The sequence below is a fragment of the Pristiophorus japonicus genome, chromosome 3 (assembly GCF_044704955.1).
Source record: "Pristiophorus japonicus isolate sPriJap1 chromosome 3, sPriJap1.hap1, whole genome shotgun sequence".
In the NCBI taxonomy this organism is placed as follows: domain Eukaryota; kingdom Metazoa; phylum Chordata; class Chondrichthyes; family Pristiophoridae; genus Pristiophorus; species Pristiophorus japonicus.
The window spans coordinates 92,132,732-92,152,185 of record NC_091979.1 but is presented as its reverse complement, the minus strand read 5'-3'; the positions used below and the strand labels follow the sequence as shown (position 1 = coordinate 92,152,185).

The window sequence follows — 19,454 nt, the reverse complement described above, 5'->3', positions numbered from 1 at the left end:
ATGCCCAAAAATGAATGTAGTACTCTAGATGAGGTGTGACCAAGGTTCTATATTACTAAAGCATAATTCCTCCCCTTTGTATTCCAGTCCCCATGAGATAAACGGCAACATTCCATTAGCCTTTTTCATTGGTTTTTGTACCTGTCTACTAGCTTTTAATCATTTGTGAACTTGAGAACCTAAATCTCTTTGCTCCTCCACAGTTTCTAATTTCTTACCATTCAGAAAATACTATGATTTACCTTTCTTGCATCCAAAGTGGATGACCTCACATTTGCCCACATTAGAATCGTAAGGGGTGAAAATGCCCTGCGCCCCCATTGGGAGCGGTAACCTTCCGGGGCCTGGCGTTTTAGTGGCAAGCGCGGAAGTCCCGCCCTTGCTGCTGAATTGGGCTTACCGTCCCTGAAAGGAAGTGGAGCGCAATCTCCAGCGCTCCACTTCCTTTAGGGGCGGGTCCCGGGGCACTATTGGGTCGAAATGTTCAGTGCTACACGGAAGCTCTGTGTAGCGTTGACGCATTTCAATACCTCCCCCTTCGATTAAAGGGGAGGGCCACTGTGCACTCTGCAAGGCCTCTGATGGCTTCTACTGGGGCCACCAGGGCAGCATGCCACAGGGCCAGCAGCCCAGCCCCAAGACGGAGTGCCAAGTTGCATGATAGTGGCCCAGATCACGCTAGGGCCACCATCGTCGAGCTGAAGATGAACGCGTGCCTCAAAGATTGGTGTGGTAGAAATGGGTTTTGATTTATGGGGCACTGACATCAGTACTGGGATAAGAGGGAGCTGTTCCATTGGGACAGACTTCACTTGAACCACGTTGGGATCAGTGTTCTGACGAATCGAATAACTAGGGCTGTAGATAGGGCTTTAAACTAAATAGTGGGGGGGCGGGGGGAAGGGATAGGGTGAGCAGAAATTTAAAAAGTCAAAGAGAAATGAAAAAGCAATAGTGCAGAGTAATGGTAACCAGACTGTGACAGGAAGGGACAGAGCATATAAACATAAGAGTGCATCAGAAGGTGGGGTCAGAGTAGGGCAAAATGATAAAAAGACAAAATTAAAAGCTCTTTATCTGAATGCATGCAGCATTCGTAACAAGATAGATGAGTTGATGGCACAAATAGAAATAAATGGGTATGATCTGATAGCCATTACAGAGACGTGGTTGCAAGGTGACCAAGGCTGGGAACTGAATATTCAGAGGTATTTGCCATTTCTGAAAGATAGACAAGAAAGAAAAGGAGGTGGGGTAGCTCTGTTAATAAAGGATGAGATCAGTGCAGCAGTGGGAAATGATACTGGCTCAGAAGATCAAGATGTCGAATCAGTTTGGATGGAGATAAGAAATAATAAGGGAAATAAGTCACTGGTGGATGTAGTCTATAGCCCTCCTAACAGTGGCTACACTATAGGATAGAGCATAAATCAATAAATAATGGAGGCTTGTAAAAAAGGAACGGCAATAATCATGGACAATTTTAAACCTCATATTGATTAGGCAAATCAAATTGGCAAAGTAGCCTTGAGGAAGAGTTCATAGAGTGTATTCGGGATGGTTTCTTAGAACAACACATTGTGGAACCAACCAGGGAGCAGATTATTTTAGATCTAATAATATGTAATGAGACTGGATTAATTAATGATCTCATAGTAAAGGACCCTCTTGGGTAGAATTTCAAATTCAGTTTGAGGGTGAGAAAGCTAGGTCTCAAACTAGTGCCCTGAACTTAATAAAGGCAATTACAAAGGTATGAAGGCAGAGTTGGCTAAAATGGATTGGGAAAATAGATAAGCAATGGCAAACATTTAAGGAGATATTTCATAACTTTCAGCAATGATATATTCCAGTGAGAAAGAAAGACTCAACCATCCATGGCTAACTAAGGAAGTAAAGGATGGTATCAAATTGAAAACAAAGGCATACAATGTTGCGAAGAATAGTGGAAGGGCAGAGGATTGGGAAATTTTTAGAAACCAGCCAAGGACGACTAAAAAAATAATAAAGAGAGAGAAGATAGTTTATGAGAGTAAACTAGCAAGAAATACAAAAACAGACAATAAAAGCTTCTACAGGTAGACAAAAAGGATGAGAGTAGCTAAAGTAAATAATAGTCCCTTAGAGGACGAGACCGGGGAATTAGTAATGGGGAACATGGAGATGGCAGAAACTTTGAACAAATATTTTGTATCGGTCTTCACAGTAGAAGACACTAATAGCATCCCAATAATTGACAATCAAGGGGCTATTGGGAGGGGGGATCTTAAAACAATAACTATCACTAGAGAAAAAGTACTAGGCAAACTAATGCGACGAAAGGTGGACAAGTCCCCTGGATCTGATGGCCTGCATCCTAGGGTCTTAAAAGAAGTGGCTACAGAGTTAGTGGATTCATTGGTTGCAATCTACCAAATTTGCCTGGATTCTGGAGAGATCCCAGAGGAATGGAAAACCACAAATGTAATGCCCCTATTTAAGAAAGGAGGGATACAGAAAGTAGGAAACTATAGACCAGTCAGCCTAATCTCAGTGGTGGGAAAATTATTGGAAAAACACCTGAAGGACAGGATAAATCTTCATTTAGAAAGACATAGGTGAATCAGGGACAGTCAGCATGGATTTGTTAAGGGAATATCGTGTCTGACGAACATGATTGAATTTTTCGAGGAGGTAACCAGGAGGGTCGATGAGGGTAGTGCATGCGATGTACTGTATATGGATTTTAGCAAAGCTTTTGATAAGGTCCCACATGGCAGACTGGTCACGAAAGTAAAAGCCCATGGGATCCAGGGCAAAGTGGCAAGTTGGATCCAAAATTGGCTCAGAGGCAGGAAGCAAAGGGTAATGATTGATGGATGTTTTTGTAACTGGGAGGATGTTTCCAGTGGGGTTCCACAGGGCTCAGTACTAGGTCCCTTACTTTTTGTGGTACACATCAATAATCTAGACTTGAATATACGGGGTATGATTAAGACGTTTGCAGAAGATGCTAAAATTGGCTGTGTGATTGATAATGAAGAAACAAAGAAACATAGCAAATAGGTGCAGGAGTAGGCCATTCGGCCCTTCGAGCCTGCACCACCATTCAATAAGATCATGGCTGATCATTCACCTCAGTACCCCTTTCCTGCTTTCTCTCCATAGCCCTTGATCCCTTTAGCCGCAAGGGCCATATCTAACTCCCTCTTGAATATATCCAATGAACTGGCATCAACAACTCTCTGCGGTAGGGAATTCCACAGGTTAACAACTCTCTGAGTGAAAAAGTTTCTCCTCATCTCAGTCCTAAATGGCTTACCCCTTATCCTTAGACTATGTCCCCTGGTTCTGGACTTCTCCAACATCGGGAACATTCTTCCTGCATCTAACCTGTCCAGTCCCGTCAGAATTTTATTTGTTTCTATGAGATCCCCTCTCATCCTTCTAAACTCCAGTGAATACAGGCCCAGTCAATCCAGTCTCTCCTCATATGTCAGTCCTGCCATCCCGGGTATCAGTCTGGTGAACCTTCGCTGCTCTCCCTCAATAGCAAGAACGTCCTTCCTCAGATTAGGAGACCAAAACTGAACACAATATTCCAGGTGAGGCCTCACCAAGGCCCTGTACAACTGCAGTAAGACCTCCCTGCTCCGATACTCAAATCCCCGAGCTATGAAGGCCAACATACCATTTGTCTTCTTCACCGCCTGCTGTACCTGCATGCCAACTTTTAATGACTGACGTACCATGACAACCAGGTCTCGTTGCACCTCCCCTTTTCCTAATCTGCCGCCATTCAGATAATATTCTGCCTTCGTGTTTTTGCCACCAAAGTGGGTAACTTCACTTTTATCCACATTATACTGCATCTGCCACTCGTTTGCCCACTCACCTAACCTGTCCAAGACACCCTGCAGCCTCTTGGCATCCTCCTCACAGCTCACACCGACACCCAGCTGAGTGTCATCTGCAAACTTGGAGATATTACACTCAATTCCTTCATCTAAATCATTAATATATATTGAAATAGCTGGGGTCCCAGCACTGAGCCCTGCGGCACCCCACTAGTCACTGCCTGCCATTCTGAAAAGGATCCCTTTATCCCGACTCTCTGCTTCCTGTCTGCCAACCAGTTCTCTATCCACATCAATACATTAACCCCAATAACATGTGCTTTAATTTTGCACACCAATTTCTTGTGTGGGACCTTATCAAAAGCCTTTTGAAAGTCCAAATATACCACATCCACTGGTTCTCCCTTGTCCACTCTACCAGTTACATCCTCAAAAAATTCTAGAAGTTTTTGCCAAGAATGATTTCCCTTTCATAAATCCATGCTGACTTGGACCGATCCTGTCACTACTTTCCAAATGTGCTGCTATTTCATCTTTAATAATTGTTTCCAACATTTTTCCCACTACTGATGTCAGGCTAACTGGTCTATAATTACCCGTTTTCTCTCTTCCTCCTTTCTTAAAAAATGGTGTTACATTAGCTACCCACCAGTCCATAGGAACTGATCCAGAGTCGATAGACTGTTGGAAAATGATAACCAATGCATCCACTGTTTCTTGGGCCATTTCCTTAAGTACTCTGGGATGCAGACAATCAGGCCCCGGGGATTTATTGGCCTTCAATCCCATCAATTTCTCGAACACAATTTCCCGCCTAATAAGGATTTCCTTCAGTTCCACCTTCTCACCAGATCCTCGGTCCCCTAGTATTTCCAGAAGGTTATTTGTGTCTTCTTTCGTGAAGACAGAACCAAAATATTTGTTTAACTGGTCTGCCATTTCTTTGTTCCCCATTATAAATTCCCCTGATTCTGACTGCAAGGGACCTACGTTTGTCTTCACTAATATTTTTCTCTTCACATATCTGTAGAAGCTTTTGCAGTCAGTTTTTATGTTCCCTGCAAGCTTCCTCTCATACTCTATTCTCCCCCTCCTAATTAAACCCTTTATCCTCCTCTGCTGAATTATAAAATTCTCCCAGTCCTCAGGTTTGCTGCTTTTTCTGGCCAATTTATATGCCTCTTCCTTGGATTTAACACTATCCTTAATTTCCCTTGTTAGCCACGGTTGAGCCACCTTCCCCATTTTATTGTTACTCCAGACAGGGATGTACAATTGTTGAAGTTCAACCACGTGATCTTTAAATGTTTGTCATTGTCTATCCACCGTCAACCCTTTAAGTATCACTCGCCAGTGTATTCTAGCCAATTCATGTCTCATACCATCGTTGTTACCTTTCCTTAAGTTCAGGACACTAGTCTCTGAATTAACTGTGTCACTTTCCATCTTAATAAAGAATTCTACCATATTATGATCACTCTTCCCCAAGAGGCCTCGCACAACAAGATTGTTAATTAGTCCTTTCTCATTACACATAACCAAGTCTAGGATGGCCAGCCCTCTAGTTGGTTCCTCAACATATTGGTCGAGAAAACCATCCCTAATACACTCCAGGAAATCTTCCTCCACCACATTGCTACCAGTTTGGTTAGCCTAATCAATATGTAGATTAAAGTCGTCCATGATAACTGCTGTACCTTTATTGCACACATCCCTAATTTCTTGTTTGATGCTGTCCCCAACCTCACTACTACTGTTTGGTGGTCTGTACTCAACTCCCACGAGCATTTCCTGCCCTTTGGTATTCCGTAGCTCCACCCATACCGATTCCACACCATGCAAGCTAATGCCCTTCCTTACTATTGCGTTAATTTCCTCTTTAACCAGCAACGCCACCCCACCTCCTTTTCCTTTCTGTCTATTCTTCCTGAATGTTGAATACCCCTGGATGTTGAGTTCCCAGCCTTGGTCACCCTGGAGCCATGTCTCCGTGATGCCAATTACATCATATCCATTAACAGCTATCTGCGCAGTTAATTCGTGCACCTTATTCCGGATACTCCTCGCATTGAGGCACAGAGCCTTCAGGCTTGTCTTTTAAACACACTTTGCCCCTTTAGACTTTTGCTGTAATGTGGCCCTTTTTGCTTTTTGCCGAGGGTTTCTCTGTCCTCCACTTTTACTTTTCTTCTTTCTATCTTTTGCTTCTGCACCCATCTGCTTCCCTCTGTATCCCTGCGTAGGTTCCCATCCCACTGCCATATTCGTTTAACCCCTCTACAACAGCACTAGCAAACACTCCCCCTAGGACATTGGTGCCGGTCCTGCCCAGGTGCAGACCGTCCGGTTTGTGCTGGTCCCACCTCCCCCAGAACCGGTTCCAATGTCCCAGGAATTTGAAGAAAGCTGCGGACTGCAGGAAGATATCAATCAACTGGTCAGGTGGGCAGAACAGTGGCAAATGGAATTTAATCTGGAGAAGTGTGAGGTAATGCATTTTGGGAGGGCTATCTAGGAAATGGAATACACATTAAATGGTAGGACACTGAGCAGTGTAGAGGAACAAACGGTGCATGTCGACAGATCCCTGAAGTTAGCAGGCCAGGTAGATAAGGTAGTTAAGAAGGCATACAGAATGTTTGCCTTTATTAGCCGAGGCACAGAATACAAGGGTTATGCGTGAACTGTATAAAACATTGATTAGGCCACAGCTGGAGTACTGCGGCAGTTCTGGTCACCGCATTACAGGAAGGACATGATTGCACTGGAGAGGGTACAGAGGAGATTTACGAGGATGTTGCCGGGAGTGGAGAATTTTAGCTATGAGGACAGATTGGATAGGCTGGGTTTGTTTTCCTTTGAACAGAGGACGCTGAGGGTAGACCTCATTGAGGTGTATAAAATTATGTGGGGCCTAGATATAGTGGATAAAAAGGGCCTATTTCTCTTAGCAGATGGTTCAACAACCAGGGGGCATAAATTTAAAGTAATTGGTAGAAGGTTTAGAGGGGATTTGAGGGGAAATTTCTTCACCCTGAGGGTTGTGGTGGTCTGGAACTCACTGAGCACGACTTTGGTGGCCCGCCCAATTCTCGGCGGTCTCGCGTTGGTCAATCAATCTTTATCGCCTGGTACCACTGGGGCGAAGTGCTGCCAACATCGGAGTGGTCAGTGGAGTGCGACGGCTGGTCTGCTCCGGCAGTACAGGGTAATTTGCCTCGGACTCGGGACTCTTCGGGTCCCGAGTTCTGCGCATGCGGGCTCTTCCATCGACCTCCGTCCCCCTGCCCCCCACCCCCATATCCCACCCGAGAAGAGCAGTCGGGAGGCCAGAGACTGCCGATGTTGGATCGCAGGTAAATGTCTCCAGGTACTTTTAGATTTTTAATTGTTTTGTGCAGTTTGTTAATTGTTTTTGATTAATTTATAATACTTATATTGTTATTTATTTATTTATGTTCGCATTTTTCTGCGTGGGTGGTGCAATAGATCTCTGGGGGGGGATTAGATCTCTGGGGCAAGGACGAGATCTCTGGAGGTGGGATTAGATTTCTGGAGGGGGATTCGATCTCTCTGGGGGGGGAATTCGATATGTGGGGGGGATTAGATCTCTCTGGGGTGATTAGATCTCTCGAGGGGAGGACAAGATCACTGGGGAGATTAGATCTCTGGTGGGAGAGAACTAGATCACTGGGGGGATTAGATCGCTCTGGGAGGATTAGATCTCTGGTGGGAGAGAACTAGATCACGGGGGGGATTAGATCTCTGGGGGGCTTAGATATCTGGGGGGAGGACTAGACCGCTGGGGGGGATTACATCTCTGGGGGGGGGAATTAGATCTCTGGGGGTGAGGACTAGATTGCTGGGTGGGGAAGGAATATATTGCTGCGGGGGGGGGGGGCAGGGGCGGGGAGGGAATTGATCAATGGGGGGTGGAATAGATCACTGGACAGTGTGCAGCTCCGGTGCTTTGTCGGCGGTATGCTACCAATGTTGGACTTTTCGGTGGTCTGTAGGGTACTCCGTGTGGACAGACGGTATGCAGTATGTCACTGATGAATTTCCCGCCAGATGGTATGTGGGCCTTATGTAGGTATTTTTGATCAATTTTGCAATTTGGGGCGATATGTTGGTGGTCCGCGGGCGGTATGTCCACCAATTTCGGCCCCACTGCCTGAAAGGGTGGTTGAGGCAGAAACCCTCACCATATTTAAAAAGCACTTGGATGTGCACTTGAAGTGCCGTAACCTGCAGGGTAACGGACCGAGAACTGGAAAGTGGGTTTAGGCTGGATAGCCTCTTGTTGGCTGGCATGGACACGATGGACCGAAATGGCTTGCTTCCATGCTGTAAGCTTTTATGATTTTATGATTATTAAGGAAGTAGTAGCAGGACATTTAGAAAATCATAATGCAATCAAACAGAGTCAGCATGGTTTTTTGAAAGGGAAATCATGTTTGACTATATTTTTGGAGTTCTTTGAGAATGTAACGAGCAAGGTGGATGAAGGAGAACCAATAGATGTTGTGTATTTGGATTTCCAGAGGCATTCGATAAGGTGCCACATAAAAGGTTACTGCACAAGATAAAGAGCTCACGGGGTTGGAGGAAGTGTATTAACATGGATAAAGGATTGGCTAACTAACAGAAAACAGAGAGTCGGGATAAATGGGTCATTTTCAGGTTGGCAATCAGTAACTAGTGGAGTGCCACAGGGATCAGTGCTGGGGCCTCAACAATTTACAATCTATATTAATGACTTGGATGAAGGGACCGAGTGTAATGTAGCCAAATTTGCTGATGATACAAAGATAGGTGGGAAAGCAAGTTGTGAGGAGAAGGCGAAGAATGTGCAAACGGATATGTTTAGGCTAAGTGAGTGGGCAAAAATTTGGCAGATGTAGTATAATGTGAGGTTACCCACTTTGGTAGGAAAATTAAAAAAGCAAATTATTATTTAAATAGGGAGAGATTACAAAACGCTGTGATACAGAGGGATCTGGGGGTTCTTGGACGTGAAACACAAATAGTTAGCATGCAGGTACAGCAGATAATTAGGAAGGCAAATGGAATGTTGGCCTTTATAGCAAGGGGGTTGGAGTATAAAAGTAAGGAAGTCTGTGCAGAACGTTAGTGGAACCACACCTGGAGCACTGTGTACAGTTTTGGTCCCCTTATCTAATACATCGAATACAGTTTTGGTCCCCTTATCTAATACATTTGCATTGGAGGCAGTTCAGAGAAGGCTCACAAAGTTGATTCCTGAGATGAAGGGGTTGTCTTAATATGAAACGTTGAGCAGATTGGGCCTATACTCATTGGAGTTTAGAAGACTGAGAGGTGATTTTATTGAAACGTATAAGATTCTGAGGGGGTTTGACAGGGTCGATGCAGGGAGGATGTTTCCCCTCATGGGGGAATCTAAATCTAGGGGGCATAGTTTCAGAATAAGGGGTCGCCCATTTAAAACGGAAATGAGGAAAAATTTCTTCTCTGAGAGGGTCGTGAATCTTTGAATTCTCTTCCCAAGAGAGCTGTGGAGGCTGGGTCATCGAATATATTTAAAGTGGAGATAGACAGATTTCTGAAAGATGAGAGTCAAGCATTATGGGGAGCAGGCAGGGAAGCCGAGAGTCGGGCAACAAAATAAGATGATGGCCAGGGCACTGGCGCCCTCCCCTTTAATCATCGCTCCGCGAGCGGATGTCTGCCAGCTTCACGACCCCGCGTGTCCCGAGGGGCAATTTCCCCTGTTGCGCGTTAAGGAGTCGGCGCGGGTCGGTGAGGGATCAGCATGCATGGTGATGACGTTATCACCGATTGCACTAACCACAGGGTAATTTCCCGGGAGTCGGTAGAGCCCCCCTCCCCCGGGCGAAAACTGTCTTGCGTCTCCTGGTAGTGCTAATGTGGCTATACAAAGAGGCAATTTCGCCCCCAGAGAATCATAGAATGTTACAGCACAGATGGAGGCCTTTCGGCCCATCGTGTCTGTGTCGGCTCTTTGAAAGAGCTGTCCAATTTAGTTCCACACCCCAGCTTTTTCCCATTAACCCTGAAAATTAATCCTCTTCAAGTACAATTGAACTCCATTTGGCATAGTTTTGCTCACTCACTTCATCTGTCTTTGTCTCTTTGCAAATTCCTGCTCCCATCTCCACTACTTACAGTCGTTCCTAACTTAGTGTAACCTGGAAACTTTACAATTATCACTTAATGAACGCAAGACTATCTATTACTGAACTTGTAATATGATAAGCTTGAATCTGTTAATATTCAGAAAGTTTAACTGTCTTTAGGTATGTGGTGGGTACTCTACGTCACCACCACTTCTCTTGATCCCTCCACGGCCTCCAAATTGTCAGATTGCTTTGGATGAGCTGAAATTTTCACCAATTGAATATTGGGAAGACCGAAGCCATTGTTTTCGGTCCCCGCCACAGACTCCATTCCCTAAGCACTGACTCCGTCCCTCTCCTCAACTTCTGTCTGAGGCTGAACCACACTGTTTGCAACCTTGGTGTCATCACATTTGACCCTGAACTGAGCTTTCGACCACGTATTCGCAACATAACTAAGACTGCCTATTTTCACCTCTGTAACATTGCCCATCTCCGCCTTTGCCTTAGCTCATCCCCTGCTGAAACCCTCATCCATGCCTTTGTTACCTCTAGACTTGACTAGTTTAATGCACTCAAGGCTGGCCTCCCACATTCTACCCTACGCAAAATAGAGGTAATCCAAAACTCGGCTGTCCGAGTCCTAACTCGCACCAAGTCCCGCTTACCCATCATCCCTGTGCTCGCTGCCCTACATTGGTTCCCGGTTAAGCAACTCCTTGATTTCACAATTCTCATCCTTATTTTCAAATCTCTCCATGGCCTCGTCCCTCCCTATCTCTGTAATCTCCGCCAGCCCCACAAGCCCCTGAGATGTCTGCCCTCCTCTAATTCTGCCCTTTTGAGCATCCCTGATTATAATTGCTCAACCATTGGTGGCCGTGACTTCTGTGCCTAGGCCCTAAGCTCTGGTATTCTCTGCCTCAACCTCTCCACCTCTTCACCTCTCTTTCCTCTTTCAAGATGCTCCTTAAAACCTACCTGTTTCCCTGCCTTAATTTCTCCTTATGTGGCTCGGTATCAAATGTTTTATCTCATAATACTCCTGTGAAGCGTCTTGGGATGTTTCACTACGTTGAAGGTGCTTTATAAATACAAGTTGTTATTGTCGAATGGCTGCTGAAATGCACTCCTTGGCACAGCTTATGAAGCTTACATGTGTCATGCTAGTTGGCTTTAATACATATGTGCATGTGAGTGAGTAAGGGGAGGAAGAATAGTAAGAAAAGAATGGTAAGAGTTCTGGGCTTCATGGAGGCCTCCAGTTTCACCATTGCTCACTCTCTCTATATTCATGTCCAGTATAGTCTATTCATGGTCATTAAAGGGTTTGAAGTGAGGGACCCTTCCATCAGTTCTAATCTATTCTCTCCTATTATGCTCAACTTTGTCCTGCAAGCAGAAATATAGTGCTGAGATGTTGGAAATTTGAAGAGGACATAGATGAGTGACAGCCAAAAGGCCATCTTTTTTCAGTGTATGTGAGTAAATGGACATGGATGATGTAGGGTATTTGTGCAATACACGTTTTGTGGAGCCATCTTTTCAAATGGTAATGTGGCATTAGGTCCAGTTTGAAATGTTCTCTTCTGCAGTGTGGGTATGCATCTGAAGCTGAGTATGAGCTTTTTTTTGATGGTTTACTTACTATGAGTTAGGGTTAGGTTTTGGCTACGGGAAAGGGCGGGGGAGTGGGACTAGCTGAAGTGCTCTTGCAGAGAGCCGACATGGCCTCGATGGGCTGAGTGACCTCCTTCTGTTCTGTAACCATTATATGTAGCCTTAAAGTGTAAGAGTGAGAGGTATCTAAAAGAGACCTGTATACTATCTATTTGATATAATGCAAGCTGGCTAGCTTGATATTTGCAGATGGCTTGAGGCTGTTAGCTTCTTTCCCCATCAATGCATTCACTGCATGGACATCTCTTTTGTGAGAAGGGTGCATTTGAATTTCAAAATGGGCAAACCTCTAAAGTTCCAGCTGAAAATGAATCACTGTTCTGCATCATTGTCTAGCCATGATTTCTTCTGTGCTTAGTAAAAATAAAACAGCTCTTTATCTTGCAGCTGGAAATTAAGAGTTGCAATTACAGGCTATTTTCTTCCCCTGCTGATTGCAAGCATCTGAAGTATGACCCAGCACATGCTAGGAACTTGCTATGAATGGTTAATGAGGCTGGCCTCAGACAAATCTATGATGTCAGCCCAGTGCAATATTGGCGAGTGCTAACCTTGCAGATCCGTTACTTGCTACTCTGCCAGGAAGTTCACCTGTAGGCGCGGGGTGAAACTTGGCTTTGGTCGGGCTTGTAATTAAGCCACAGTGTAGTGTGGCTGGCTGGCTGGCTGGCTGCTCATTTTTTTTCATATATTGCCATAGCTTGTGCAGTTGATTGCCCTGCATTGATTGCATGGGTGTATTATATGACCATTGTCACTTCTAGTGGAAAATACTGGAAGTTGCATGGGTGAGTAGGAAGCAGGCTGCTGATGATGTTTCTATTGTATTATGCAGAAATTACATCCGGGAATCAGCTTAACTCCAGTGGAAAATCTAGGTTAAGATCTTTACCTCAAAATTTATTTTGGTAATTTTAAGCTTTTTAAGTTCAGTTAAATGCATTACCATTTTCACCAGCTCTGACTCCTCTGAATTCCACTTAAATACACCAATCCTTGTTTCCCTCAATTTGAAGTGTAGTAACAATAACAGAAGTGCAGCAAATCCTACACAATTTATGAAATAAGCTGCACTGCCAGTGTAGTGGGAAAAAGGTAGAGGATTGAAAGGGAGTGTCGACTTCATATATCCCTCCCAACCCTGGCCTCAGACACCCACAGGAATGCATTGACTACCTTGGGAGCAACTACCCAAATTTGACTGCAGAGCAGTGCATGCAATGCCTGCAGTTACACAGCGAGATGATTATGTAACTGAGTCAACTTGTGGCACACCAGGTGGAGGAACACACCAACATGAGGAGCTCTTGACGTGTCTTCACTTCTTCACAGTCCTCTCAAGCTAAGCAGACAATTTGAGAGGAGTGAACCATTACTCAAGGCAACAGTGCATCCAGAATGTCACTAAGGCTCAGCCTTGAAATTCATCTCAGGCGCAAAATGGTGGCATCAGATCGGCCGCTCGTTATATGTAGCTCAGTTTCATTGGGCTCAATTTTCCCCAGTGATTTGCACCGTTTTTTTGGCGCACACCACTTTTTTTGTCCTAAATTAAAAAATCAAAGTTTCCCCAAAGATTGCGCGCCAGCGTAACTCAGTTAGTTATGATTTTTTTAGGTTAGTTTTTTTTGCTTCATAGGGGGCATAACCTGATGTCTGCGCCAGTTTTTCACAATTATGCAAGTTTGGCCAACTTACAATTCTCTTAGATGGCGTATGTGACCACACCCAAAAAAAGCCTTCTGGGCACTTAAGAAAAAACAGCGCACACCAAAAAATCGCGCAGGAAGACGCCATTATTTTTAGGTGAAGTTTTGGAGGGAGTCAAGAACACACAAATATTCATCATCAAGCTTAAATTTTTCCAACTGAAACTGCAGAAAATGAAAGTTTCATGCAATTCTTTAAGTTTTGATTTTTTTTAAACTGCCACACCACCATCGAACGTCTCCAAACTGGGCTCGAGGGTCAGAGCGTCGGTCGTCAGAATCGGTCCCTTGCCCGGACACAGGGGCTCGGCTTGAAAAGAAGCCCGGGGGGTGCGAGGGGTAGTGGAGGTGTGTGGAAGCCGAACTGAAGGAATAAGAACCCTTACATTATGCCACCATGCATCAAAAGAAGCCCAGAGGACTGTGGGTGGTGGGGGGTGGGGAGGAGAGTGGAGGACGGGGGGTAGTGGAAGCAGAACTGAAGGCATGAGAAGCCTTACACTATTCAGCAAGCAACATCAAATGAAGCCCGGGGGAGGGTTTCCTGATCAGACTTGGATGTGGTCCATACTAGGGCATCGACCTTGGGGAGAGAGACAACAAAGAAGCTTGTTCTGCCTGCCATTTTGAGCTTCTTGCAAAGGTACAATTTAATCATGAGGGCAATAGTGGCAATGCCATACCTTATGCAAGCCTTCTGCATGATGGTGCTGCGGAGGAGACAATTGATTTGACGTCATTGCATGAGGAACCTCAGGGTACATAGGATGATGGGCAGGAGGCCTTACCCATGTCCGGTATATCAAGACAGCTGTTCATACCTGCAGCTGAGTGATGCAGGCTGTGTCAGAAGGCTGCGTTTCCACAAAGAAGTTGTAACTGAGATCTGTGAGTTAGTAAAAGCAGACCTGGAACCTAGAAGCATCAGGAGGACTGCTTTGTTAGTGAAGGTTACAGCTGCACTTTCATTTTATGCATCTGGATCGTTCCAGGCCACAACTGGGAATGTGTGCGCCAATTCACAACATGCAACATATATCTGCATTCGGCAGGTGACTGCTGTACTATGTGCCCAGAGGAATGACTGCATAAAGTTCCCCATGACCGCCCATGAAAGGGCTGTGGGCTTCTCCAGAATTGCTGGCTTCCTAAAGGTACAGGGCTTCATTGATTGTACCCACATTGCCTTGCGAGCACCTTTGGAGGATTCCGAGATGTACAGGAACAGAAAAGGCTTCCACTCCTTGAATGTGCAAGTCGTGTGTGACGACATGCATCGCATCATGTCAGTTGATGCAAGATACCCTGGGAGCACCCATGATGCGTTCATCCTATGCGAGAGCGCTATATCTGCCATGTTTCAGCAGCAGCCAGAAGGGCAGAGCTGGCTACTGGGAGACAAAGGGTACGGCTTCGCCACTTGGCTCATGACGCCCCTACGTGTAACCCGGATGGAAGCTGACCAGGAATACAACATGTTGCACATTGCGACGTGCAGCATAATAGAGAGGACCATTGGTATCTTGAAACAGCGTTTCCGATGCCTGGACCATTCTGGAGGTACTTGCAATACTCCCCTGAGATTGTCGGTCAGTTCACTGTTGTGTGCTGCATGCTGCGTAACTTAGCTATCATGAGGCAGCAGCAGCTGATAGTAGAAGACCCACCTGATGTGAGAGTGGCTGTTGCTGAGGAGGAAGATGCAGATGATGAGGATGAGGATGAGCAACTACCTGAACCCGGAGCACGATGGCGGAGGAGGATGGGCTGTCGTGCCCCTTTAACGATTGCTCGAGCCTTGCGCCAGCAGCTCATCTGTGAACACTTTGCTGCCTGAAGGCTCAGCGACAACTATTCCAAATGGATCATGTTAACTGTTTAGATCTGTTCTGTAATGTTGTGTTGTGTTAATGGAACAAATAATGGAAATGATTCTTCTTTACTTCAAAAAGTTGTGTTAATAATGGAACAAATAATGGAAATGATTCAGTTATAATTTAAAATATATTTTATTCAAAAGTTTAACAAACATTTGTTTGTACTTAACTTTAATAAAAATATTCTTGTATTAAACTTTAAAGTTTTCAGTTGCGATCACTTACAAGCTTTAAGATCACTTACAAACTCTAAGATCACTTAAAAACTTTAAGATGACTTACAGACTTTTAAACTTGTAAATTTACATGACTTATGAAAAACTTTTAATTTGAGAACAGTTACAACAGTAACAACAATAATAATAATAATAATAAGAAGAACAACAACAACAACACAGCAGCAACAGCAGCAAAGGAAGGCTGCACCCATCTCTCCTCTACCTTATTCTAAGATCGCCCGCTACGCTTGGTCTTGTTGACTCCACCCCTGCCCGCAGGCGGTGGGGCAGCATTTCTCGGGTTGGTACCAAGCTTATTCTTTAGAACATCTCGGGTAATGCGCACTTCTTGATGGGGGGCAGTGGGGGGCAGCCGGTAATGTGGAAGACCCGTCTTGGGCCTCTTCAGAGGCTGGTCTGGGGATTCGAGTGGGAGTGGCAGTTGATTCTGTCGATTGGCGCAGGTTCTGGGCATGCTCCCTTATTGCAGCAGCGAACTCCGACATTCTCTCCCTAATGTACTCTGACAGTGTCTCAGCTACCTGCGACATTTCCTCCCTCATGTTAAGCAACAGTGTGCCAATTACCTGTAACATTCCCTCCCTCATGTGCACAACATTGTATCTGCTGCCTGAGACATTCCCTCCCTCATGTTCCTGGACAATGTTCCCATTTCTCGTGAGAGTGTTGTTACTTCTCCCGACAGTTCCAATACCTCATCACCTACCCCACTGATGGTATCCATCAGTGATCGTGTAAGGTCAATGCTCTTCCCATTCATTGCCATCATCTGACTCACATCTGTTAGATCCTGTACCTCAGGAGAGCGCTGTTGAGCACTCTTTCCCCTCTCACCCTGGGTGTGGTTCCCTGCACCCCACTGGAATCCCCAGCCTTGGACGGTGGGAAATCATGGAATGTTGCAGCAACACTCATACCACTCAGGAAGCGGCTGGCATCTCAATGGGCAGCACCTGCACCTCCTCCAAAGTGAGTATAACAATGTGGGCTTCATCCATCCTGTTCCCCTTCCCCTCACCCCCATGCTCTTGGTCTGGAAGGTGGGATTGAAAAATGTTCTCCTCTGCAGACTCATCTGCGTCTGAATCTTCTTCTGCATCATCAGGGTTGGCCTCAAGTTCTGTAAAATATAACAGAACAGACAAATGGTTAGCAGTAGAGGATGGGCAGGGTGGCATGAATGGGCTCATACAGAGCAGGCAGCAGGTTGATTTGAAGGACCACGATGAATGATAGCTCATTGCATCAACCAAAGCGTAGCTGATGGAGACATCCCCATGAACCGAAGCATAGCTAGCCCGTGCTTACTTAACATTTCGCAAAGCCAGACTGTGGAATTTGCAGGACTTACCCTATTCCTTGAGTGTGGGCCCAGCTTGTGCAGTGGCGGTTGCTTTTCTCCAGGTAGGACCCATCAACGCAGCGACCCTCTCTTCCATGGGTGTCAGTAGGTGCAGATTTGCTGGACCTCCTCCTGTTCGAGTTCTTTCCCATTTGTTGTGGATCACCTTCCTCCGCAAAGATGAAGACATAACTTTTTAGAGAGGGTGTCTTTCTGCTGGGTGCGACATATACAGCTGGTCACATTTACAATTGCAATTCCATTGAATAAATGAAAATATTACTTGCACTAACTACTTGACCAAGGTTCTGCCACTTCTTTTTGCACTGGCCTCCAGACCTCATGGTGGTCACCATTGCATGGTAATCTTCTGCAAGTTGATTCCAGCATTTCTTCATTTCTTTTGGTGAAATTTTTATGTTACCTCTGCTGGTGTCCAGCTCATGCCACCTGGCCTCAATTACAGTAACTAATGCCTCCACTTTATCCTGTAAGAAATTCTTGGTCCTTCAGCCGCGTTGCATCTTGTGTTGCAGCTCCGATTTTTCCAAAGATAATTAAAGTTCTCACACACAACTGGCTCTTTAAAAATGGCCGAATGCAGACCGGGAGCTGTGCTGGGCACGCGCACCCATAGCAATTACGTCAAAAACATCCTTTTTTTTTCGAGCATGCACAGAAGGGGGGGGGGGGGACATCGTTTTTTCAGCGCAGACATTAGGTTCCACCCCCCCTGAAGCTACAGGACAGGCTGCGCGGCGCTAATTTCAAAAAATAGAATGGGGAAACTTGGTACTTATTTTTTTGGAGCAGTTGGGACCAAAAAAAAACGGGTGTAACTGTGGCAATATGCCAAAAAACAGAATTAGGGAAAATTGAGCCCAATGACTGCAATCGAACTGAATATCAGGCGCTGCATATTAAGGGCAGCCGATCCGATACTGCCTGTTTTGCGCCACCGCCTGAGATGAATTTCTACCCCTATGTAGTTTGGCACTGAGTTGCAACAACTGAGTTCCAGGCAGTAAGACTTCTATGACACTGATAGCTACCCAAGGGCGCAGAACATTACCAGTTACACATATGTGCCCATTTGGGTTTCATCAAGCTGATCTGTGTCCTACAAAATTAGGAAAAAATATTATCAGGTGATGTGCAGACAGTGTGTGATGTCAGCTTTAACACCTTCAATGATATTGCCAAACATACTGGGAGCTGCTAAGGCTTTTACATCTAATGACAGTTCAACATTCAAGATACAATCTAGGAAAAAAACAGGCTGGTGAATAGCTCCTGGGGGATTCCAGCTATCTGCTTTGACCTTGACTGATAACACCAGTCACTGTGATAGCCAGAAGGGCTGAGGGGTGCGTCATTAAGGCCCATGCCATAATCACGTTGCTTATTGAGCAGTGTTTCAGAACCTTGAAGCAACAATTCCACTGCTGCACATAGGTATTCCTCCTTGTGCTTGTAGGCTGAACAACATATGATACTGTACAGTGTAGTTTCCATTGCAATCACTTAATTCATGGCTATCTTCATGTCATCAAATTCCTTCTGCATCTCGCTGATACTACTTTTGGTTTTAGATACAGTAGTACTATATTTTGCCATTCATTAAGTTGGCTGGCCTTAGTGATTATGGAACGGTTGCTACTGATTCAATGGAAAGGAAAATTGAGCAGGGTGTATAATGGGTGTCCGATTCAATATCACCCGTTATACACCTCTGCTGAAGTTGAAATTCCGGTGAATATATCTTGTTTCTCCACTGCCCACAGCTGCTTCAGCAGCTACAGACACTTTTACTAGAACTATTGGGGAACTTAATAGATGCCTAATAGATCTTGCGCTGATTGTTAAGATATTTTTTCAGATAACTTGATTTGCAATGGAAGTTAAATTATTGCCCAGCAGAGGATTCAGGATCACATTGGGATTGCTCCAGGTGTTTGCTGATTATTTGCCTTATTAGCAGTATTACTGCAACTACTCCAGAATTAGAATAATTAACTCAATGTTTTACTAGTGTTAAGTATTAACGTCTTTGTTGTTTTAAAAGTATTGAATATATAACTTATTAAACATTGAACTATGGGACTGGACAAATTGATCATAATGGTCTTTACTGATCCCATGAATCTCTATGTTCCTCAATTGAGTCAGGACAATAATACAAAATTCATTTTAGGGCATCCACAATTCATATAAATTGCCAAAGGATGCTTTATTAAATTCTTGAAGTGCAAATTAATTTGCCTTTTAAGGAAATCTCTATCATTGTCACATTTAAGTAATAGAAATAAGTAAACATATATCTTAAGATATTGAAAAATTAACAAATATAGGGGGAGAAATTCGGGGTGTTTGTGGCTCCCATAAGGGTCGTTAACGGTGCGCAAATGATTTTTTGCCTGGGCGAGGGGCCGCTACCAACTCCCGCGAAATTCCACAGGAGTTTAGCAGCGGCGGTAACCGGTAGCATTCCGCTCCACTGCGCTGGCGATGACAACGTCATTACCGTGTGCAGCGACCCATTTTCGCTCTGGAGCAAAAATTCGGTAGCGCCCCCTGAAGCTGCCTCAGGCGATGCCCGTGACAGCTTCAGGGGGTGTGTACCAGTCTGTAGGCCGCTCGCAGGGTGATAAT

At 44.9% G+C, this 19,454-nt stretch overlaps 1 protein-coding gene across 1 annotated transcript in view; it reads left to right on the top strand.

The window, feature by feature from the left end:
• LOC139254146 (sodium-driven chloride bicarbonate exchanger-like) overlaps positions 1-19,454 on the top strand; it is a 319,096-nt gene that overhangs the window by 172,686 nt on the left and 126,956 nt on the right. The window lies entirely within an intron of this gene.